A 22,789-nucleotide genomic window follows, 5' to 3' on the forward strand; every position below is an offset into this window, starting at 1 on the left:
TACATGAAGCAGGCATGGCTCCCTCCTTACATTTTGTACTAATAATAGATGCTAGTTGTGCATATGATAGAAAAGACGAGCCTGAGAGACCATACTGATTTTTGAGTTGTTGAAATGGAAGGGTTTAGTCTCTATATATCTGTCCAATTGTAGTAATACCAGCCTTCTGCCAGATATTACTACTTAAAGTGCCTCCTCCTGCAGAAATACAGGGGTTACTCCAAATGGGGCAAGATGGTAAAGAGAGCCCCTCTATGTTGAGTCTCCTGTGCAGTTGCTTTACAATAGAGCATGAAAAGCGGATGATGGTATTATCCATTGAGGGTGGTGGTTTTGGGCAGTACCACATTGATGCCAGAGATATGTTTTGGTTTACAGACATGATGGATTGCTCCAGCCATTGCCAACTGCCTACCGAAGAGGCACTTTTGTACGCCCACGATAATGGATACTTTGCATTGAAGGACAGATAATACTGGAATACATCTGGGACTCCCAAACCTCCCATTGATCTTGGAATGATCAACTTATTATGTGCGATTCTGGGTTTCTTATTATTCCAAAGGAACTGAGTGAATAGGGATTTGATATCTATAAACCATTTTAGTGGGAATTCAAGAGGGATAGAGGAGATAATATGAGAAAGCCTTGGGAGAACATTCATTTTCAAGGTTTCTGCTCTGCCCCATAGAGAGAGTGGTATGGCCATCCACTTGTTGATGTCCTCCTTAATGGACTGGAAAATAGCAGGGCCGTTAAGGCTAAAGATTTTAGAGATAGGAGAGACGATGTTAATTCCCAAATACCTCATTCCATTTGTTTTCCAAATAAAGGGGGTGCTCATTAGGTTGTGTTTATATGTATATGAGTTAAGTGGGATTGCTTCACTCTTGTTCCAATTTATCTTATATCCAGAGAAGCTGCCAAATAAATGTATCATATCAAGAACTGCGGGTATAGAGAGTGCTGGCTTGCTCAAAGTAAGAAGTATATCGTCAGCGTACATATTTAATTTGAAATCGTGTCCATGAATGTTCACACCATATATGTCACCATTAGCGCGAATTGCACAGGCTAATGCTTCTAGAGCCATAATAAAAAGTAGGGGACTAACAGGACACCCTTGCCTCACACCACGGTGTAAGGGGAAAGGTTTTGAGATTAACCCATTAGTTCTAACAGAAGAGAAGGGAGCGCTATACAAAGCCTTTACCCAGCTAATCAACTTGGGCCCAAAGCCACATTTTTTGAGCGTGTAAAACAGATATTTCCATTCTATTTGGTCAAAAGCTTTCTCAGCATCTAGTGATGCTGCAATCATTGGCAAATTGCTGGAGCTTGCTTCTAGGATAATCTGAAAAACCCTCCTCATGTTATTTGAGGACTGGCGGCCTGGAATGAAACCTACTTGGTCTAGATGCACTATAGATGGAACCACCTTCTGCAAACGGAGTGCCAGTATCTTGGCTAGAATCTTGTAGTCACAGTTTAGAAGGCTTAAAGGGCGATGGTTACCCATCAGAGAAGGATCTTTGCCCGGTTTAGGCAACAATGAGATAATGGCCCTGCTCATGGAGGGAGGCATGGCTTCAGATTCTAATATTTCATTAATGTTGGATATCTTGAACACACTAATGTATTATTTTTGAAGTCACACATATTGAATTTTACTGATCTGGTTACATTTAAAACGGCACAAATCATGTACAGGGCCAGACATAATCTACTACCCAGGAAATTAAAAACATTGTTCGTAGACAGAGAGGGTGGGTATAATTTGAGAGGAAATCTACATTATAAACAACTCAAGGTCAGAACAACTCTGAGAAGTATGAGCATAACAATCTGTGTGGTGATTTTATGGAATGGTTTGGAGCAGGAGTTACAACAAAGCACAAGCATAATTCAGTTTAAAAGGATGTACAGAAACCCTTTTTGAAAAACTATGAGAATGAAGAGAGGTGATTGAAGATGAGAAATTACTGTACATGTATGTATAAATGTAAAGATGTGAGTAGGAATAACTTGCAGAAATGATTTAAAGGATAATCATTGGTGAGCAGTAAGTAAGGGGTGGGAATTAATAAGCATTTGCTTCCTCCTGCTCCCTTTGACACTTATTATGAATATTTTTTTGTTGAATATATAAATATTATTATGAATATTGATAAATACTGTATTGTAACAATAAGGTATTCTGTTTTTCACATTTATTATTTTGTATTTGTTTTTTGTTTTTTTAAATCTGTTCGAAATAAAGATGAAAATGAAAAAATAAATAAATGAAAAGTGTTATTTTTGGGGTCCAATCAGATGTCTGCCAGGATTACTATTCATGTCTAAATTATCTTTCATGCTTTTAAGTTATAGATTCCAGTTGCAAAGGTTTTAATGTCATATGCACATAAGCTACAGCAACCCTGTCTCCTCAAAATTACATTCCCACAGAACTAAACTGCGTTCTTAATTACGTTTGTTTTGGACGTAACTCAAATTATAATATATATTTTCTACATATCAAAACAATATATATATGGATAAGAAAATACATCGTCATAAACTAAACGGGAAACAGCAGTATAAATGAATTGATTGTGTTAACACTGAACTTTTTTTTTTTTTTAACCCGCACCACTTAGTGGTTAAAGCACGTTATTACACGTTTAGAGTCATTGCGATGCAGGTAATCAGGTGTTGCTAATCTTTACTGCATGTTTTGTTAAATATGTTATATTTGATGAAAAAACTAAAATATTTAGAGTATATACAAAATAGAGAGAAAGTAGAAGGTCAATGATAGATGGTTTGAGTTTCTGTCTGTAAGCAGGCAGCTGCAGTGAGATGTGATATGATTTGCCGAAGGGAGGGCGAGGGAGAGCTTTATATCCATGTCGGAAAGGAGAATAAACATGGTCCACTGTGTTTCCACCTCGCGTCAGGCAGCTGATATGCTGATAGTACTTCGGCAGGACCTTCTTCATGTTGGCAGTGTTAAAATCACCAGCGACAATGAAAACCGTCTCTGTACAAATATTTCTTATTTTGTTTACAGAGAACAAATGCTGTATGGTTAAGGAGTTGAGAGCGCGGAAAGAGTTCAATAAGAACTGAAGAAGTTTGATATGTGCAGATTTAAATAGGGACAGGTTCAGGGGCGGCGGGTACTGTAGGCTAGGGAAGGCTAAGCCTTCCCAAATATTTGTGTCACTGCATCCTGGTAAAATAAAAATATAATGTATAATGTTTGTGTCGCGAGTGAGCCCTCTATGTAATGGCCCACTTGCTGGCACCCAGTTCTTTAATCCCCCAATTAACCCACACACACGAGGAGCAGGTATATATCAGGTAACACAATATGATCTTTATTATAAATTAAGTGAACAGTAAGGGACCATATCAGCCAAGCTTCTCACATGGCAATGTATCAAGGTCAAGTAATGCAGTGCCTACAGACCACCCCGTCATTCAGGCTGTTACTGCTCTACCCCAACCCCTGCTGGCCGGAGGGACTATAAATGGTACAACTAACAGTAAAAGATCACAAAAGCATGCAAATAACGCAAACACATGGCACTTCGATTAGGGAATCACTACACACATGACACTTCTATCAGGGAGTCACTACACACATAACACGTCTATTTAAAGAAAGCACTACACACATCACACAATGAACATGCTCTCCCACTCACTGGCCGCTAAGGAGTAAAAATGGAACAGTCACTGGCACTGGTGGCCAAATGACAACGAGTGGCACTATTTGCACTCCATACTCCCTTTGTTCATTTAACCAGTGACAGCCTGCCAAGACATGGCCCGAGTTAAAATGGTTATGGGTCCGCTCTCGGTCAGGAACACCTCAGACCCAGAGGAGTTAAAAGTTATTTCTCTCACCCTTCCTTAAGCGCAGCGTGTTCCAATACTGAGCGACCCAGGGATCTGGTTGGAAGACAGCAGCTGGAGACTTGACGTGCGTCTCCCAATAGTTCGGAGCACGTCCGACTCAGATGCGCACTGGCCCTGATAGGAACAAGCGCACGGTGCGAAAGACAGGAAATTGAGGATGTTGCAATGATCAGGAACTTGAGTGCGTTGCAATAAACAGGAACTTGAGTGCGTTGCAATAAACAGGAACTTGGGAGCATTGCAATGCTGCCTTCAACCGACCCGTCGATCAGCGGCTGGCAGCCGTACAGCAAATCGCAGTGCAGCAGAACTTCCACAATGGACCTTCGCCTCACGGGCGCTTCCTCGTCGATCCGTCCAGAGCCTTGCTTCCCGTTCCCTCTTCGCCTCGTAGCTTCACCTTTTCCGCTCTCCCGGTAAATGTCCCGGGTCCTCGCTTTAACCAACCACCGACCAATCCACGTGGCTCCCTGGAAGGCTGGGCAGGCAGCAGCGAATCACGCTTCCCTCATCCAGCTGATTCACACCAGCTGCGACAACACACATACTCCGCCCACCTGACAGCTAACCCTTTTTATGAATGGAAACACACATTTGTCCCCACTTCTGCTTAAAATACATATACACACACAGTAAATATAACGCATCATCATTTGACATACAAAATCCCATCCCTACTGGCGACATTTCCCCCCCCCCGATATTGGTGGTCGTCCCGACTACCCCTTAGACCTGGTACCTTTGTGGAGGCACCCCAAAATGTTGACGCTGCGACCTTCTCACAGGGCCTTGTCCTTCCCCTGGCACAAGCCCACCCTCCAATTGAGGCTCAGGGTCCAACTGAGCTGGGACCTGCTCTAGTTCCCCAAACTGCTCTGGCTCAGGCACTAGGCCTGGTATGACTGGAGTAGGCTGAGAGTCCCACCTAGCTACAGGGGCAAAAGGCATCAAGAATACAGGCTGTTTAGGCTGGGAATCAATTTCTTGAGGACACACCTGAGACTCAGTCCATAATCCTACTGGGCAGGGACGCAGGTTGTTGCGGTGCATCGTCCGTATCGGTCCTTCCTTCCCCTCGGGCCGGATACTATACACTGGATGGCCAAGCCGTACCTACAGATATAGCACTTCATTTCAGACTCCAGCTTACAGCTTCCTGCCTACGACCTGCCTAAAACCAGTATAGAGGAATGTTAAGCCCTCCCACTATTTTCCAAGAGGGCGTTGCCAGATTTTCTATTTCAGGTTTTAACCAGGAGATGGCGCTTCATTCACAAATACAGAAAGACAAGTTTCATGGACTTTCAGTTGTGTTTTGAAGAGCATTTGAACACATCAATATTTTAGATCAACTAAAGTATATCTAATCTTGTAATTCAATAATATATAGTCTCTATATATTAAATAATCATAATAATAATAATGTAAATGTTTACATTACACTTCTTTATTTGTTATGCTCATACTTTTACCTTTACAATCGTTTGCTTTAATATGCAGTATATTTTTTGTATATTTTTGTGTTTGCTTCCTCCTGCTCCCTTTCGGACACATACTGTATGATTTATTATTATTATTAATATGAAGATATTATTAAGATAAGATAAGATGTGACTTTATTGATTGAACATTTTAGTTTAGAGTGTGCTGTCCCACGGTAATTCAGAAGGCTCACAGGTCACATTCCGACCATTATTTAAAACAATAGGTGCACCGTCTACAGTTTGATTTGTATAGAGGGACCTCTGTGGCTGAATGGCCAGCGATTAGATGTGGCGCATTTATCATAGGTGATCAGAGCTAACTGCCTGCCGTCAGATTTCATTTAAAAAACAGATCTGATTTTAAGACTATTTCTGCGCTCATAAAGAATGATAAGAATAAGAATAATGCGTATTGAACTGGTTTCATTAATTAGTGAGTTTATTTAACACTAGAACCGACAATCGGGTCAATTTGTGTGATGTGTGCAATGTAATTTTTTTAAAAATAAAATATTAAAGTCTCCCAGTCCGTGACTTTTCCTGAAAGTGTGTTATGTAGCGCCCTATGTTGTTAAATATTGCATTATAATAGCGGGATTTGACGGGTTTAGGTAGGCCTATACAAAAACCTCTGGCGGTTCTAGTGTTAAGGTAATTAGGTACAGTAGAAGCCCTTTTTTTTATCAGTAACGAATTTAGCAGTTGAACATAAAAGTCAACTAACTGAGGGTCACTTGCAATGACAGTGTTGTGTCTAACTGTAAGCTTGTCACTCAGAGTAACCTACAGTTAATTTAGCTGCTGTAGAAGAAAGATCAGGGGGGAGGGGGGGAGAGAGCTGTGGTTGATGGGCCATTAGTTGTGTAAATACAAAGGTGAGAGCTGCCGTTTCATTCAGACTGTTTAAAAAAAGGTAACAACGGACTATTTTTCAAGATCAAGATCCCTACGCTACGCTTTGGGATCCTGATCTGGCTCCATTAAAATATAAATATTTTTAGTGAATTACTGAGTTTAGGCACGTTAACGTTTTAATGAAGTTGAATAGCCTACAGTATATTCATATTTGTCATTGATTTCCAGTGGCGTTTTCTCCTGGAGGCCAAGGGAAGCCAGGCTTCCCCTGTTTTTTCGGATTGTAGTTATCATTTTAATAAATAAATAAAAACACTTCGTTTAGTTTCGGAAATTCTTTGTTGTGTGTTGCTGCCGGCCCGTCTCTCCCCCATTCTCATTGAGTATTTTACAAAGAGTGAAACAGCGCCCCTCTAGATGTTATGGTGAAACAGTAGATTGCACTCTCTGTTGCGAGAGGAGGCCAGCCGAAATTTGCTTCCCTTGGTGAAAAAAAATGGAGGGATTGACCAATCAGATGAGGCTCACGTCATGCCCCTGCCAACCTGTGATTGGTCAGGGCCATGCCAAGGGAAGCCAGAGGCGGCTGGCTTCCCTTGCCTCGCAATCCAATCAAATCGCATCAACTTAGTGGCGCAGTGACGCGTCCCAAAAAGCGGAAGTAAGCTGCGCTCGGTTTCCCTCGACAAAATAGCAATGGGATTTCTCCATAGGATTTTGGAAAATAGCTCGAAAAAAGGTCAGTGGAAAACGAACCTGTTAGGTAAATGCACGTTTTGTTCAGTCGGATAATATCCACATGTCTACCCTACTTTTATAATTTTCGAATCATAAATCTAATCGATAGAAGATAGATAACGTCACTGCACCACTCTCACCGCCGTTAGAAAGTAGCAAGCAACTGAAGCAAGTGCAATTATGGAGGGTGGAGATTCCTAGTATTTAATCGAAAATAATTGTACTAAACTTCCGCTGCAGCAGCAACAACAAATACAATCTGATGACAGGCCAATGCCCAAACTGGAGCTGTGTACAGCGAGGAACAAAAGAGCGAACCGGTGTTACAGTATAAATTGAGTCAGGACAACTGGCGACATTCTATTATTTTCGTCATAGGAATCCGGGGCGTTTACATTGAGGACCCATTGTTGACTTACCAGGAAAGAAACATCGTTTGTCGTTTACGTTCATCTTTTGCTATATCTGCCTTCCTAAGATCACTTTTCTGCACATTCAGTACTCGTATGTGAGGTTGTGGGTGAGATATCGTGACGCTTACAGGGAGGTATCGAACATTACAAAGTAGGTGACTGTGTGGATGCCTGTTCAAAACATTGCAAACTTCAATAAATCATTTAAATTATATATTTGTGTCCGACTTTCATTTGTTCATCGTTCTTAATGTGATGTATAGTAGCTTTGATAGCTGTCCATACCTTCAGACAGCCTAAAAGTAAAACACAAGTTGTTTATTCACAGCCCGAACGCTCATCGAGATGACTGGATCAGTCATGACAACTTGTGATCAGCTCCAATTAAATTGTGATATCAATTCTGTAGCTAACCTCCAGGGAGCACGTTTATTTTATGAAATACCTGTATCCCTCTCATCACAACAAGACTCTACACTGTGCAGGAAAAACAATTACATACATGAAAATAACCTTGATGCATGGGAATTAAACACACAACTATCTTCCGTGGCTATACTGATATGTCACAGTAACGGTAAACCACAGAAAAGTAAGTCCAGCGGGGCAAAAGTTGAATACATATAATACGGTAGTTCTATTATGCCTTTAAGCCTATACGTTTAACCCATAAGAACCCGGACCCATTTCTACTTTTGGGGAAATGAAGGGGAACGTCATTTAGACTAAATAGACACATTTCTGACAAGTAACCTCCCTAGTGTCAAATATCTGGGCTTTAATGGTAAAGTAACTCTTATTTATAACTTAATTAACAAGGATGATGTTTTGGTTTGCATTTGTTTGAACATACTATGAATTGAAGAATAAAAAATATGTTAACTAAATATAATTGAATCAGCTAGATTAACTGACCAGACCATAATCATATTTCTAATTGTGCATATATGTCACTCCGGGTTTACTGTGAATGTTTAGGGTTAAAGTCCCGATGTGACACCATGTGTCACAGCAATATTTATGGCATTTGTTTCATATCAATTTCATCAAGAAATGTTTCCACAACAGGTTAAATGTAATCAGAATCAGAATACCTTTATTCATCCCACAGAGGGGACATTTACATTTGTTACAGCAGAAAAGAGCCGAAGACAGCTTAATGTTTAACAAATGACATGTCATGTAAGCATTTTTATTCTTAAATGGCTTGAATATTAACCTTAGCAACAAAAAACCTTTCCAAATCTAGCTAGTTCTGTCACATGTTTTAGCCTGACACATGGACATCTTGGACATGTTGTTATGGGAAGACAAAAGCAAATGACAAGGACCATGACCCCAGACTGTTCAGCGTGTGTCACTTTGGGACTTCATGCGATAAAAAAGGCTAAAGCTGTATAAGGAACTTTCCAGAACATTTAAATTTCATGTGACACCCGTGTCTAAGCAATTCTGTCTGCCTTCCGTGTTCCTGTTGTTATTTACTTCCTCTCTGCCTTCTTCTGATGATTTATCTGTTAGTTTGTGTGTTTAATTCCCATGCATCAAGGTTATTTTCATGTATGTAATTTTTTTTCCTGCACAGTGTAGAGTCTTGTTGTGATGAGAGGGATACAGGTATTTCATAAAATAAACGTGCTCCCTGGAGGTTAGCTACAGAATTGATATCACAATTTAATCGGAGCTGATCACAAGTTGTCATGACTGATCCAGTCATCTCGATGAGCGTTCGGGCTTTGAATAAACAACTTGTGTTTTACTTTTAGGCTGTCTGAAGGTATGGACAGCTATCAAAGCTACTATACATCACATTAAGAACGATGAACAAATGAAAGTCGGACACAAATATATAATTTAAATGATTTATTGAAGTTTACAATGTTTTGAACAGGCATCCACACAGTCACCTACTTTGTAATGTTCGATACCTCCCTGTAAGCGTCACGATATCGGACTCTCACCCACAACCTCACATACGAGTAATGAATGTGCAGCAAAGTGATCTTAGGAAGGCAGATATAGCAAAAGATGAACGTAAACGACAAACGATGTTTCTTTCCTGGTAAGTCAACAATGGGTCCTCAATGTACACGCCCCGGATTCCTATGACGAAAATAATAGAATGTCGCCAGTTGTCATGACTCAATTTATACTGTAACACCGGACGTAAAACGTTAAAGGTCTCCTGATTTAGTTTGTGAATGAATGCTTATTAGAGTTTCGGCTGGAGAGTGCGTGCGGACCTGTCGGTCAGATAACAGGCGTGTGTAAGTCCTGCATCTGTATGATACAAATGTGTGTAAAATGATACCGGGCGCTGTAATCACTCATCTGGTTACGTTATTACATTGACCACCACACCCCCCCCCCACCCCAAAAGAAAGGACGTATTATTGGCTTCCCCTAATTTTTTCCCCACGCCACGCTACTGTTTGTAGCATATTATGTCGATGAGAGATGAGCAGATCGCCACTGGGCTTTCAACTAAATACACACCCACGCAAAAACTGCGGCATTTGTACAGCTCCTTATGGGTACTGCAATTAGTGAAGTGCTTTCCTCCGTGGTGAAACGGTCAGCACTGCACCACAGAGGAAAGCGGCAGAATGTTACCTGGAGATAAAGAGAGCGGGGCTGCGTTGCGTGCATGGCTTCCTTCTGCAGGTAACGGGGAGACGCGCTCTGGCGGCGGTCTCTTTCAGGATTCGAAAATACAATTTAAATATTTTTGCACACTTCCTTTTCCACTTATTCCTAGTGTGCCACTGGTTACGGTGCCGCGTGCCAGTGCCAGGGGTTGCCGACCCCTGATGTATAGTGTTGGTCCACAGCGCAAACGTATTAGTAAAATAAAGATACGTTATTTTCCCCTGTGCAATTCCAGTCTCACATCCCACATCACATCGTCATTAACAAACAGTGTTGGGCAAGTTACTTCCAAAATGTAATATATTACATATGACTTATTACTCTCTTTTGAAAGTAATAAGTTACATTACAATATTACTGTTTCTGAAATGTAATGAGTTACCCTACTTTAGTTACTTTTTAGTTACTTTCACCAAAATAACCGCAAAAGAATAGCTAGGTATTTTAAATGCTAAAATGTAGTTTAGTGCAGCTCATTATGCATCCAGTGAAGGGCAATGTGGTATAGCATAACAACTGTGTAGGCCCTTATGGCTACTAACAACTTGTATTACACGGCTTAGTTGAATACTCCATTCTGATTGTAAATTCTTAACATGTGACACGTTGTTAATACAGCAGTACAGAATGCTGTCAAGGACTATAATGAAGGTTAACATATTGTAAATCAAGGCAAATATTATTTAAACCATGCTCATGGTTTGAAATGGCAAACATTGAAAGGAAAAAGTATTATTAAAACCATGTAGCCTAGCCTACTACATCATCACCTTGGTCCCATCACGCTGGGAAGAGAATATTTACTGTGCTTGAAAACTGGTATCACATCATCATGTGAGGTTGACTTTGTGACCTGGAGAACATTTCAGCTGCAACATCAGCTCGTTGATAATAAGCTTGGGATATGAGATATTTTTGTAGCCATTCGTGGTGAAGGCATCTGTGCTATTGTATGCATTATTTTTGACCCAACATTTCTACAGGCATGTCAGAATATGGTACTATTTTCACATGAATATTCTAGCCATTGTCTATTTTTATACCACAAGCTGCAAAATGACCGCCTTACCCCACTGTCCAGGCGGGTAGTTGTTTAGATATACCTGGCACCTGCGGGCCGCAGAGGGGCGGCGTAGTTTCGGGCGACGAAGACTGCTGCTCCGGGGCCGGCGAGTCAGGCGGGAGTAAGCTAGTGTCCACAACGGAGGGTTACGTGATGTCCGCATCTGACCTGTTGCTACTGTCTGCAGTAGATGCAGTGTTGCTGGCGTTTAGTGATGGTTGCTTTAACCATTTTCGTAAAAATGATTATCCACACATCAGATGTGTGTCACTGCTGTGGAAGCACTTTGGAAATGATGCACGCGCAGCGGAGCAGGTCACGCGCACCTGACACAATTTGTTGTTTGTATTTTTCGCTACGTTCTCTTTTTTGAATGGTTGCATAACGTTCAACTTCCCCGAAGATCTCGACGCGAAGCCTGAGGGGTAAACACCAGGTTTACTAATCTACCCGCACAATTTGTCCGGTGTCGGAATGTCTCGCTATGTTAGTACATTCTTAAAAAACAAAACACCATTTAATTTCGGGTTAAAATGTGTTGTAACTGCGTTACTGAGCATTGTAACGGGTAATATATTACCCAAAGTTCATTAGTAATGCGTTACATTACTTCGTTACAGCAAAAAGTAATATATTACTGTAACTGCGTTACTTTTGTAACGCGTTACACCCAACACTTAACAAATACCGGAAACAGCGAAAACATTTAAAAAAATAAAAATAATACTTTATTCCGAGTGTGCTTGCTTTTCTCTTTGAAAGTCATCACATAACGGCATTTTAATAAACGGTTCGGCTGCATTAAATATTACATATCTGCCGTAGTTCTCTATTTATAGATTTAAGACTTCTTGACAAACATGAGGAACTGCCACCAACACTGAAAACGTCACGTGGATCATAAATATATCAGCAATTAAACAACATCTTACATTTCTTTTCACACAATATGTCTCCTTGCAGGATCAACACTAATTCGGCTGACTTTTATATTTGATCCAATTGGTAGATAGGTTGTATTTACACCATAAAGGTGCACAGCTGATAGAAAGGGACACCTGGTGGTTAAAGCATGTTATTGAATTTCATTATTTTTATTATTAGATATTAATAGGATCCCTATAAGTATTCATTACTCGTTATTCTCTACTAATAGTTAATTAAAGACTATTTTGCACATCCCTTTCAAGATTTCAAGATTTTCTAAGGTTTATTGACATATTCACAAACGGTGTAGTTTTGCAATGAAGGAAAAACTTGGGTCGCAGGTTCCTCAATAGTGCATTACAAGACATCTATCAATATTTGTGCATACTTCCAGCAATGTTAACTATATTGAAGTACTTATTTTAACTGATATTATACATAATGTATTATACTCTTATAGGATTTATATAGATATTTAATCTCCGGCCTTGTCAGGTATTGAACAATCAATAAATAAAGAACACAGAATTATTAAATATAAAACACAGAATGTGTGTGATTATACTAAATTATTTACAAATAAACACCACTGCATATTTACAACTGTTACACATGCTGATGTAACGCAAATGTTTCCAACTTGGGATCAATAAAGTATATCTTATCCTAAGATGATCGATGGCTACTGCCATATTTGTAAAATTTGCCTCTGAACCTTGACAAGTGCATGTTTCAGGCTTATCAATTAATGTAATGTTATCAATTAACAACAGGAGGGGTCACAAACATAAGACCATCTGTTAAATAAAGCTATTCTGACCTTAGCTGGCATGTGGGTATATATATTAAATGCTGGCCATTATGGGCACAAGCAATTTCCACCCATTTATTAATTATATGTTTTAAATTTGAGTGTTTCCTATCCCCTAAACCTCCAGGGATGTACACAGTTTAATACTGGCAACTTCTTATTATGGGAAATACGAAAACGTCTTTTAAAACTACAACTCCTAGTAGAGACGTGCCATAGATAGAGAACATGTTGCGAAACACAATAGCCAGCATGTGTAGTTCTGGGGACGGTGTGGGGGAGGTGGGGACGCGGTGGACCCGTTCAAATCCAGTTTTGGACAGTCTGCCGTGGTTCCATCCCATTTCAAGTGCTGTTCGAAGCTCGGCGTAACCCTCGGAGCACACTCTCTAATCACAGAGCTTGAGGACTATCACGGGGTTTGTCAAGCGAAGCGGAGAGAATACTTACTTCCGGGTGTAATATTCTCTAAAGCAAATGAGCTGCTCCGACCCTCGGTCCTGACGGACTCCAACTTGTGTTTATTAATCAAACAAATAAATAAACACAAGGATAATTATGTGTTATTGTTGAGTAAATGGAGAATTGCACAGGGGAAAATAACGTAGGCTATCTATGCCACAATTTTAAATGCGGATTTTGTTAAACTAATACGTTTGCGCTGTGGACCAACACTATACATTGACGGGGAAGGGGGTAGCAATAAAGATAACACCATTAAACAGTTACACAACATAACAGAAATAATATCGATAGCAGCGTCCCTAGCAACAAGTAGTTAATAATAATAAAAGACATTAAGAAAAAGGCATTTTAAACAGTCATTAAAAAGCAACACAATCTACCTGCATTGCATTACTTAGGTGGTTTGGGTTAAAAAGCTGTCAAGTTTACAGTGTTAACAAAATAAAATATACTGCTGTTTCTGGTTTAGTTTACGACGGATATATTTTTTTATTGTTTTGATATTTGTAACACAAAAGCGATGGAAAAAACTCACAGCAACACAGAAAAGATGGTCTTAACATGACCCAGCGGTCTAGTAGTTAATACAAAACAATAATATCAAAACAAAATATTACTACTAACTTTATTGTGAAATTCAAACTGAACGGTAAAATAATAGTTTCCGGTCTATTCTGAGCCCGATCTCTGTAGATAAATAAAAATAAAGAACTACGACAGATGTGTAATATATTTAATGCAGCCGAACCATTTATTACAATGCATTCATGTGATGACTTTCAAAGAGTAAAGCAAGCACTGCTGAATAAAGTATTATTTTATCTTTTACGAAACGTTTTTTTTCATATGGAATGCAGTTGGAGGTCAACCAATGACAGAGCTTGAGAACTAATCACGGGGTTTGTCAAACAGAGCACATGGTGTAGTCCTAAACGAAAACTGGGGATTCTGGGTAGTGTAGTGTCTTCTGCCATCCTTTACTCCGAAAAAATATTTTTTTTCCGAATCGAAGGGGAAAAATACAAAAGCATTGTACACAATTTAAACCAATCAATGTTGTGTAATTAACAAGGATAATCTGGGGTTTTTTAGTCGATGAGTAGTGCAGATATCACTGTAAAATCAATCGACAGTAAGGGGAATACTTACTTCCGGGCAGGGTGGGAATTTCACGACGGCCACGACGGCCATGACTTTGGCCGTGATGCCCTGTGAAAAAAAATGTAATTCACGGCCAAAGTGGCCTTTGTGCCCCTGTCAAAAGTTCCAGTGTAAACAACGCTAGTGAAGTCATACTAGTGCGCGCAGTGGGATAGTCCCGTGCCTGTGGATCAGAGCGATTGCTCTGCTGTGATTGTTCCGTTAGACATGCCGTGTAAACAACGCAAGTGAAGTCATATTAGTGCGCGCAGTAGGATAGTCCCGTGTCTGTGGATCAGAGCGATTGCTCTGTTGTGATCTTGATCTTGTTCTTGTTCTTGTTCTTGTTCTTGTTCTTGTTCTTCTTCTTGTTCTTCTTCTTCTTCTTCTTCTTCTTCTTCTTCTTCTTCTTCTTCTTCTTCTTCTTCTTCTTTAGTGTTTATTGGCGGTTGGCAAACCAAATTGTAGGTGCATTACCGCCACCAACTGGACTGGAGTATGGACAAGAGACTATGCAGAAAACAATAAACAAAATAAAACAAACAAAAAACAACAAAATAAATAAAACCAAAACTCTAGATTATTTTTAATTTATCAATTTCTCTAAGAAACGTAATAAGCTCACAATACATATTGCCTGATGTTTTCCCTAACAGCCCTGATAGCGAAAAGTCAATGTATTTTGCTTTCTTCAGTGTTTGGAAAAGCACATTTCTCTGAAACATTTTTAAAAAAATAAAATATTTCCTGCAATGCAGCAAAACATGTTCAACCGTTTCTGGCTGGCTACAGTGTGTACACTTTCCGGTTGGATGCTTTCCTATTACCCTTAATGTATGATTGAGACCTGTGTGACCTATTCTCATCCGAGAAATGACATTTTCCTCCCTTCTTTTAAACCCCACCTTCCTTCCATCACCCACATACCTTTGAATGTTATAAAGATGTCTTCCTGTGTCACTAAGGTCCCAATGATCTTGCCATGTTGTTTGTGCATATATATGTATGAATGTTTTAACCTCCGCTTTGCTGAGCGGAACTTCAATGTCTATATTCGTAATTCTGAGTGTTTGTTTGGCCATAATATCCACCTGTTCATTACCCTCCACACCAACATGAGCAGGAACCCAGATGAAATGAGTTGCTATGCCTTTGATTTGCATTTTATACAAAATTAGAAATATTTCATTTATTATGTCCATTCTAAATGAAGATCTGCCTGATCGTATACTCGATCAAGCTGAATAGCTGTCAGATGCAATTACAGTATTATGTATTCCTTTCTCCTCTATCCATTCCAATGCCAATACCAATGACAACAACTCTGTGGTGTATACTGACACATGGTCTGTTACCCTTTTCTTTATATGTGAATTACTCACTGGGATATAAACTGCTGCCCCAGCACGCCCTGTCTCTGGATCTTTGGAGCCATCTGTAAATATGATTGTTGAGTCTGAGTGATATCTTGCAAAAATAATTCTGGACTATGCGCCATACTGGTATTTCTTTCTTTTCCTTCAACTCTTTTTGTAAATTGAGGTCTACACTTGGCAATGGGAATAACCAGGGTGGAATGGACGAGATTGCAACTGTGGGGCAATACTGTATTTGATTCAATCCTATACTTGCCGCTTTAACATCATCAATCCATCCGAAACTTGTTAAATGTGACTCATTGTGCTCCCAGCAGTCTTTCAAAAATACTTTTCGCTGGATGACTATCACCATGCCCCTGAAGGTTTACCCAGTATGCCAACATTAACTTTACTCTTCTTATCTTTAAAGGCATTTCTCCCATTTCTACCTGTATTGCTGATACTGGAGATGTTTTAAAAGCTCCACTACAAATCCTCAGGGCCTGAGCTTGTTGGACATCCAGCTTTTTAAGGTTTGATTCTGCTGATGCCATGAACGCTATACACCCATAATCGAATACAGGTCTCATGAGTGCCCAATATATGTTCAGTAGTGATGACCTACTCACTCCCCACTCCTGTCCCACCAAACACCGAAGTACATTGTTGACCTTTTTACATTTACTTTGAACTTTTCCGATATGATTGCTCCACAGTAGCTTTCCATCAAACCAAACACCAATACATCTTATTGTATTTACCTGTTCAAGAGGTTGCTCATACAATTTTAATGATACAGGAGCAATTTTATGCCGTTTTGTAAAACAAATGACTTGCGTCTTAGCTACTGACAGTTTGAATCCCCATTTATTTGACAATTTCTCCACTTCAACTATTGCAGCTTGTATTTTCTTTCCAACATGTGCTACATTGCGGCCTTTTGTCCACAAAGCCCCATCATCTGCATACAAAGATTTTCCCACACTTGGATGAACTTGATTAAAAATGTCATGTATCATTATATTGAACAACAACGGACTACATACACTACCTTGCGGAGTACCATTTTCCACATCATACACACTTGAATATTCTGCACCTACTCTTACTTGTATTTTCCTGGCCTGTAAAAAATTCATAACCCAATTATATGCTTTACCACCAATTCCCAATGATTTTAACTTGATTAGTAGTCCTTCCTTCCAGAGCATGTCATAAGCCTTTTCAATATCAAAGAAGACTGCAATCACTACTTCCTTGTTGGTCTGTGCTTTCCTGATGTCTGATTCTAAGCACAATATAGAATCCATTGTATTCCGACCCCTACGGAACCCACATTGATATGGTGATAACAGAGCTTTACTTTCTAAGATATATGTCAACCTTTCTGTAACCATTCTTTCCATGATTTTGCATAAATGCGATGTCAGGGCAATAGGCCTGTAGCTAGATGGATCTGAAGGGTCTTTCCCTGGCTTTAGTATGGGCACTATTATCGCTTGTTTCCAAACCGAAGGAAGTTGGCCAGAATCCCAAACCCTATTAAACAATCTTAACACAATGACTAGAGAGTTATCCATCATATATTCCAACATTTTATAGCAAACACCATCTTTCCCAGGAGTGGTTTGACGAGCACTAATAATTGCTTTCCTCAACTCAAACATACTAAAATGCAGGTCCACCTGATCCCCCAACACTTCTACTCTATCCAATATTCTCGGGTTTTCCATTAATGTATTATCTCTGCCCTGCCTTGCTTCCTCTGTAAGGTTATCTGAACTATGAACTTTCTTAAATGTCTGAGCTAGAAGTTCCGCCTTTCCTAAGTTTGTGACAGATATTATGTCCCCTCTGCTCAAAACTGGCAACTCATAATTCCTTCGAACTCCCCCCATTCTCCTAATCATGCCCCAAACATCTGCAAGCTGTACTTCTCTTCCAATGCTATTGCAATATTGCCTCCAAAAAGTGCATTTTTGCGTCTATATCGTCCTCCTTACTATAGCCTGGGCCCTTTTATACTGATTCAAAGCTTCCTGAGAATGGAGTTGTCTGAATGCTTTATTTCTGTCTTTAATGGATTTGTTACATTCACCATTCCACCAGGGTAAACTCTTGGTGCGCCTAACTCCTTCAACTTCCGGAATTGTTTCTTTAGCTGAATGTATGATAACCTTAACGAGCTCCTCATTCAATTTATTTATATCATCATCATTTTCCTCTTGAAGTGTTTTACATCTATTCGTACTTACAACTTGGAAAGCATCCCAATTAGCCTTTCCCAATTTCCATCTAGGAATTTTCTTCTCCTTTTCAAAACGTATGTTGGTCCCAACTTTAGTCATTATAGGATAATGATCACTGCCCACTGTAGTATGCTTTACCACACTCCATGTACTTATACCTGCTATATCACTAGACACAAATGTCAGATCGAGTACTGTTTCTATATTCTTTGTACAATTATATCTTGTTCCTTCCCCAGTGTTAATACACACTAGCCCGTGGTCATCTATAAATTCCTCAACTACTGCACCATTTGCATCTGTGCTACTGCTACCCCATAGCGAGTTATGTGAATTAAAATCCCCACACCATATTACTTTTCCTTGCAGTAAACCCCCAACATCCTCTAATATACTTTGATCTAATTTCCCACACGGATTATAATAATTTACTATATCTATAGGTCCTCTATCATTCCATACCCTTATAACTATTGCTTCATGATCTGTACTTACATGCATAACTTTGTAACTTACACCACTCTGTATGAATGTTGCAACTCCTCCCCCTCTGCCAGAGTCCCTATCTCTTCTAACTGCAGTATATCCCTTCACAATAAAATCCAGTTGTGGTTTCAGCCATGTTTCCTGAATACAAATTACATTAGGTTTCTCTCCCAGATTGTCATTATATTTTTTAAACTCTTGTCCATTTGCAATTAAACTTCTGGCATTCCACTGCAGTACAACTAACACCATCAAGTTGATCCACTGCATGTCTGAGATTGTTGAACATCATCATTTACGGTAGTATATCTTTCACACTGCATCCCTTTCACATCAAGGTACTTTTCAGCTGATCTGACAATTATTTTTATTCTTTCATTCCGGCTTTTAGTCTGCGCTGAACAGTTGATAATCTCTGCCATAAACAATACAAACTCTGTTTTACTCACTATCAGAGTGTCCTCCTTCAACTTAAAAGTTGTGGACTTTTTCTGTTTCTTTGCTCTTATTCTTGTTTTCCATTGTAACCTGGGTTCCTCCTGAAACTGTCTTTGCTGCCTCTGCATAGCTTACTCCCTACGTCACCCCGACTCGCTGCACCTCTTCTGCTTTCTTGCTAACCTCACATCCACGGCAGAGTCCTGCATCGGGTCGGGAATCCGCGGGTACCCGACGGGTGACCCGCAAAAAATCTGATTTGCGGGTGGTATTTTTTCAAACGCTTTTTTCCGGGTTCGGTTCTGGTTAAAACAAAGATGATGCGGGTCGGGTTGCGGGTGTTGCATAATAAATATATTTAAATAATAATATTTTAGTTTAATGTTTAAATCCTCACACCTCTCCCCCCCGCGGGACCGAGCATAATCATAACCTCTGAAGCGCATCTATCTGCTGCTGACCGCGCCACATTCTGAATGGCTGAATCTCTCTAGCGGAGAATACAGCATTTTCAATAACTCTTCCTCAAGAGCGAAATCCAACGTCTGGGAGGCTTTTGGTGTCATCCTAGATGGAGAATATAACCAACATCCCACGCTTTTTGAGCCAAATATGCAACTGCGTGTGTTAATAATTACACGTTTTCACTGCTCATATATATCCGGGTTCGGGTCGGGTTGCGGATCTTGTGCCGGCGGGTCGGGTCGGGTTGCGGAACTAATTGGCAATATGTTCGGGTAGCGGGGCGGGTTCGGTATTGCACGTCGCGGGTGCGGGGCGGGAGCGGGTCTTGAAAATCAGACCCGTGCAGAACTCTGATCCACGGTACGCTGAGCTATGCTCCCCTCCACAATTGCAACATTTCAGCTTTACCCCTTCTTCACATTTGCCGTATTCATGATCTCCACCACATCTGCCACACCTTTGTTTCCCTCTGCACACTGCCGCCACATGTCCAAATCTCTGACATTTAAAACATCTTATTGGTGGTGGAACATACGGTTTCACATAATAACACATATATCCAATAAGTATTTTTTCCGGAAGCCTTTTCTCATCAAAGGTGATCAGAACCGAAAGACTATCTTCTTTAACCCCATTGCGGTTTGCTTTCATGCGTTTGACATCACTTATTTTTGCATTTGTTATATTCTCTTTCACATCATACGCTGTAATTCTGACGGGGATTCCTGTCACCACTCCCCTGACTAGCTTTTTACCACTAAACACTGAACACTCCACTTTCTTACCCTCCACGGTACTCATCTTTATTGCCCTCCCCTGTTGCTCTCTATCCCTACATTTGATCAACATTGATCCATTCCTCAATACTTTGGCACTCATTACCTCCCCGATTTCTTTACTAATCGATTTAGTTAACCGTATAGGGTTCCACTCACCAAACGAAGCTCCCTCTTTCGCAAGTTTCACAACCACCATGAACTCCTGTTGCCTATTTCCGACTACTCTTTCTCTCCTTTCACCTTCACTATTACTCTCATCCGAATTAGTATTTCCTTGCTTTTTACGTTTATTCCTCCTCACTATATCCCATTCTCCATTTCCATAACTCCCGCCTACTCCCTCCATGTCGGTTATGGCTAGAAAGGATCCGTCTAATGTAAATATGACGTCACGTTCTCGTTCTAACTCTCGTCGTAATCGGAGCGGCTCGGCTGTAATCGGAAAGGGTCGGGGTGGGCGGGACGCGGGAAGATCGCGGGAAGATCGAGAAGAGACGTCGTTCTAACTCTAGGAAACGACAGCAGTGTGGGACCTTATTGCGGGAAATTACTGAGCACACATACTACCTACAGGATGAGAGGTTCATGTGTACAGTGATATCAAGACTAAATGATCTTTTGGAGGACGTAAAGCAACACACCACACATGACAGTAGTCTTCCTCTCACCTTCACACCCCCCAAACACAAAAGGCAGAAGAGGACCATAACACCTCTCAGTACCAGCCATCGTAGACACCCTTTTTCAGGCCGGGTGGGTCATAAAGCTGAGGTCATGAGATCCAACTACAGAGTGGACAGCTTGAACAAGATTTTAAAAGCTAAGTCCCCAGAGTCTAATGCGGGAGGAGCAGGCAGGGGTACGAAGAGGAGGATAGATGCTTTAGGTAAGAACAAAGTATACTTTTGCCATCTCCTCTATATTCACAAAACACAGCCAATCATCCATTCCAATCCTATGTGACATGGCACAGTTCATTTCACTCCAATATAAATTGGTATAAAAGAGACCATTAGTCTTCTCATTGTGCTTATTGCTGTGGATAGGTGTTAACTATTGTTGTTGTATTGTATCATATCAAAAGTTGATTTCATCCAAGGCACCACCGCCAGGTGAATGTTGGAAGCTTGGAAATGAATGGAGCTGTAAAGAGGTGGTAAGTAAAACAATGTTTTTAATCCATTGCATGTGATTGATGTAGTTATAAAAAGTATATCATTGTGGTGGCTGTCCATTTCCAGCCGCCTCCTTGGGGATGTTTTCCCTTTGCCTGTTGTGTGGGCGTGGTGGCTGTCACTCTGGCTCCCGGCTCACCTGCTGCAATCAGCTGTTCACCCTCACACCTGATTCTCATCAGCCATCTACAACGGCATATCAGCAGAGGCTCCACAACCTGTCGGCGCCAGATCGTTGTTAAACCACAGTGGTAAACCTCCAGGCTACTCAGCATTATCAGCTACGTTATTTCTGGATGTTCTGACGCTAACGTGTTTTCTTCCTGTGCTCCAGGATCATTCTCTGACCGCCGTGTTGTCGTCACCAGCCTCCACTTCCTCGCCACTCCTGCCGGATTATCCTTCCCGCACCTTTTGTTCACTAATAAACCCTTTTTGAACACTCTGCCGTGTCCTGCGTTTGGGTCCTCTCAGATATCGTAACAGAACGATCTGGCCAGCATGGACCCAGCGGACACAGGCCACCAGTCCAAGACTGCGGACGAACTCAGCCAAGCCCTGGCCAGTCAAGGCGCTCTCGTGGGGCATCACGCTGTGGTTCTCCGTGAGGTAGTGGAGACTCTCCGGAACCTCTCCGCTAACGTGCAAAGGATCGGCACGCAAGTAGAACTGCTCACCACACAGTATTCTCCTCCGCAGCCCGCTGCACAGCCGGCAGCCCCTCCTCCCGCTCCTGCCGCACCTCTCTATCAGCTACGAGAGGCCGTCATTCCCACACCGGAGCGATACGCTGGAAATTTGGGGATTTGTAGAGCCTTTTTGTTCCAGTGTACGTTAGTTTTTGAGCAGCAGCCCAGTACTTATCATACAGATGGGGCTAGGGTAGCATACGTAATGAGTCTGTTGAAGGGGAGTGCTTTAGATTGGGCTACAGCTGTTAGGGAGAGCCAGCTAGCTTGGATAATTTAATTGCCACAGCTATCAAGATTGATAATCGCCTCAGAGAGAGACGTAGGGATAGGAATAGCCGTCACCCCAATTCCAGCTACTCCTCACCTGATCCCCAAATTGGGACTGCCACTGCCCCAATCTCCAGATCCTTCCCGATTCCTTACACGGCCTCACCCCCAGAAGACGAGCCCATGCAAGTGGGAAGGGCCCGCCTCTCACCATCTGAGCGTGCTAGAAGGATCCAGGCTGGGGAATGTGTTTATTGCAGCCAAACCAGCCATCTCGTTTCCTCCTGTCCTAATCTGCCAAAAGGTCAGGCTCGTCAGTAGGTGTGGGGATTCTGGCGAGCCCTTCCTCCTCTCTCAACCCCCGACCCAGAACGCAGCTAGAAGCCGTGCTTTGCTGCAACCAACAGTTCCTACCTCTGCTCGCTTTAG

The 22,789-nt window shown here is 41.1% G+C and overlaps 1 protein-coding gene and 1 long non-coding RNA gene across 3 annotated transcripts in view; both read right to left on the minus strand.

Moving 5' to 3' along the window:
- Positions 1-22,789, minus strand: part of LOC307016198 (actin-related protein 2/3 complex subunit 1A) — a gene marked incomplete at its 5' end in the record, with an annotated part of 61,005 nt that overhangs the window by 34,130 nt on the left and 4,086 nt on the right. The window lies entirely within an intron of this gene.
- LOC307014670 lies at positions 3,342-15,427 on the minus strand. 2 transcript variants are annotated; one of them, XR_013801288.1, is made up of 2 exons: positions 14,461-15,427; positions 3,342-5,019 (listed from the first exon to the last, which is right to left on the minus strand). It is a non-coding gene; the product is annotated as an uncharacterized lncRNA (long non-coding RNA). The 2 variants fall into 2 exon arrangements; XR_013801289.1 differs by having other exon boundaries at positions 11,115-15,427.

The sequence above is a fragment of the Notothenia rossii genome (genome assembly GCF_949606895.1).
Source record: "Notothenia rossii genome assembly, chromosome: 8".
NCBI lineage: Eukaryota > Metazoa > Chordata > Actinopteri > Perciformes > Nototheniidae > Notothenia > Notothenia rossii.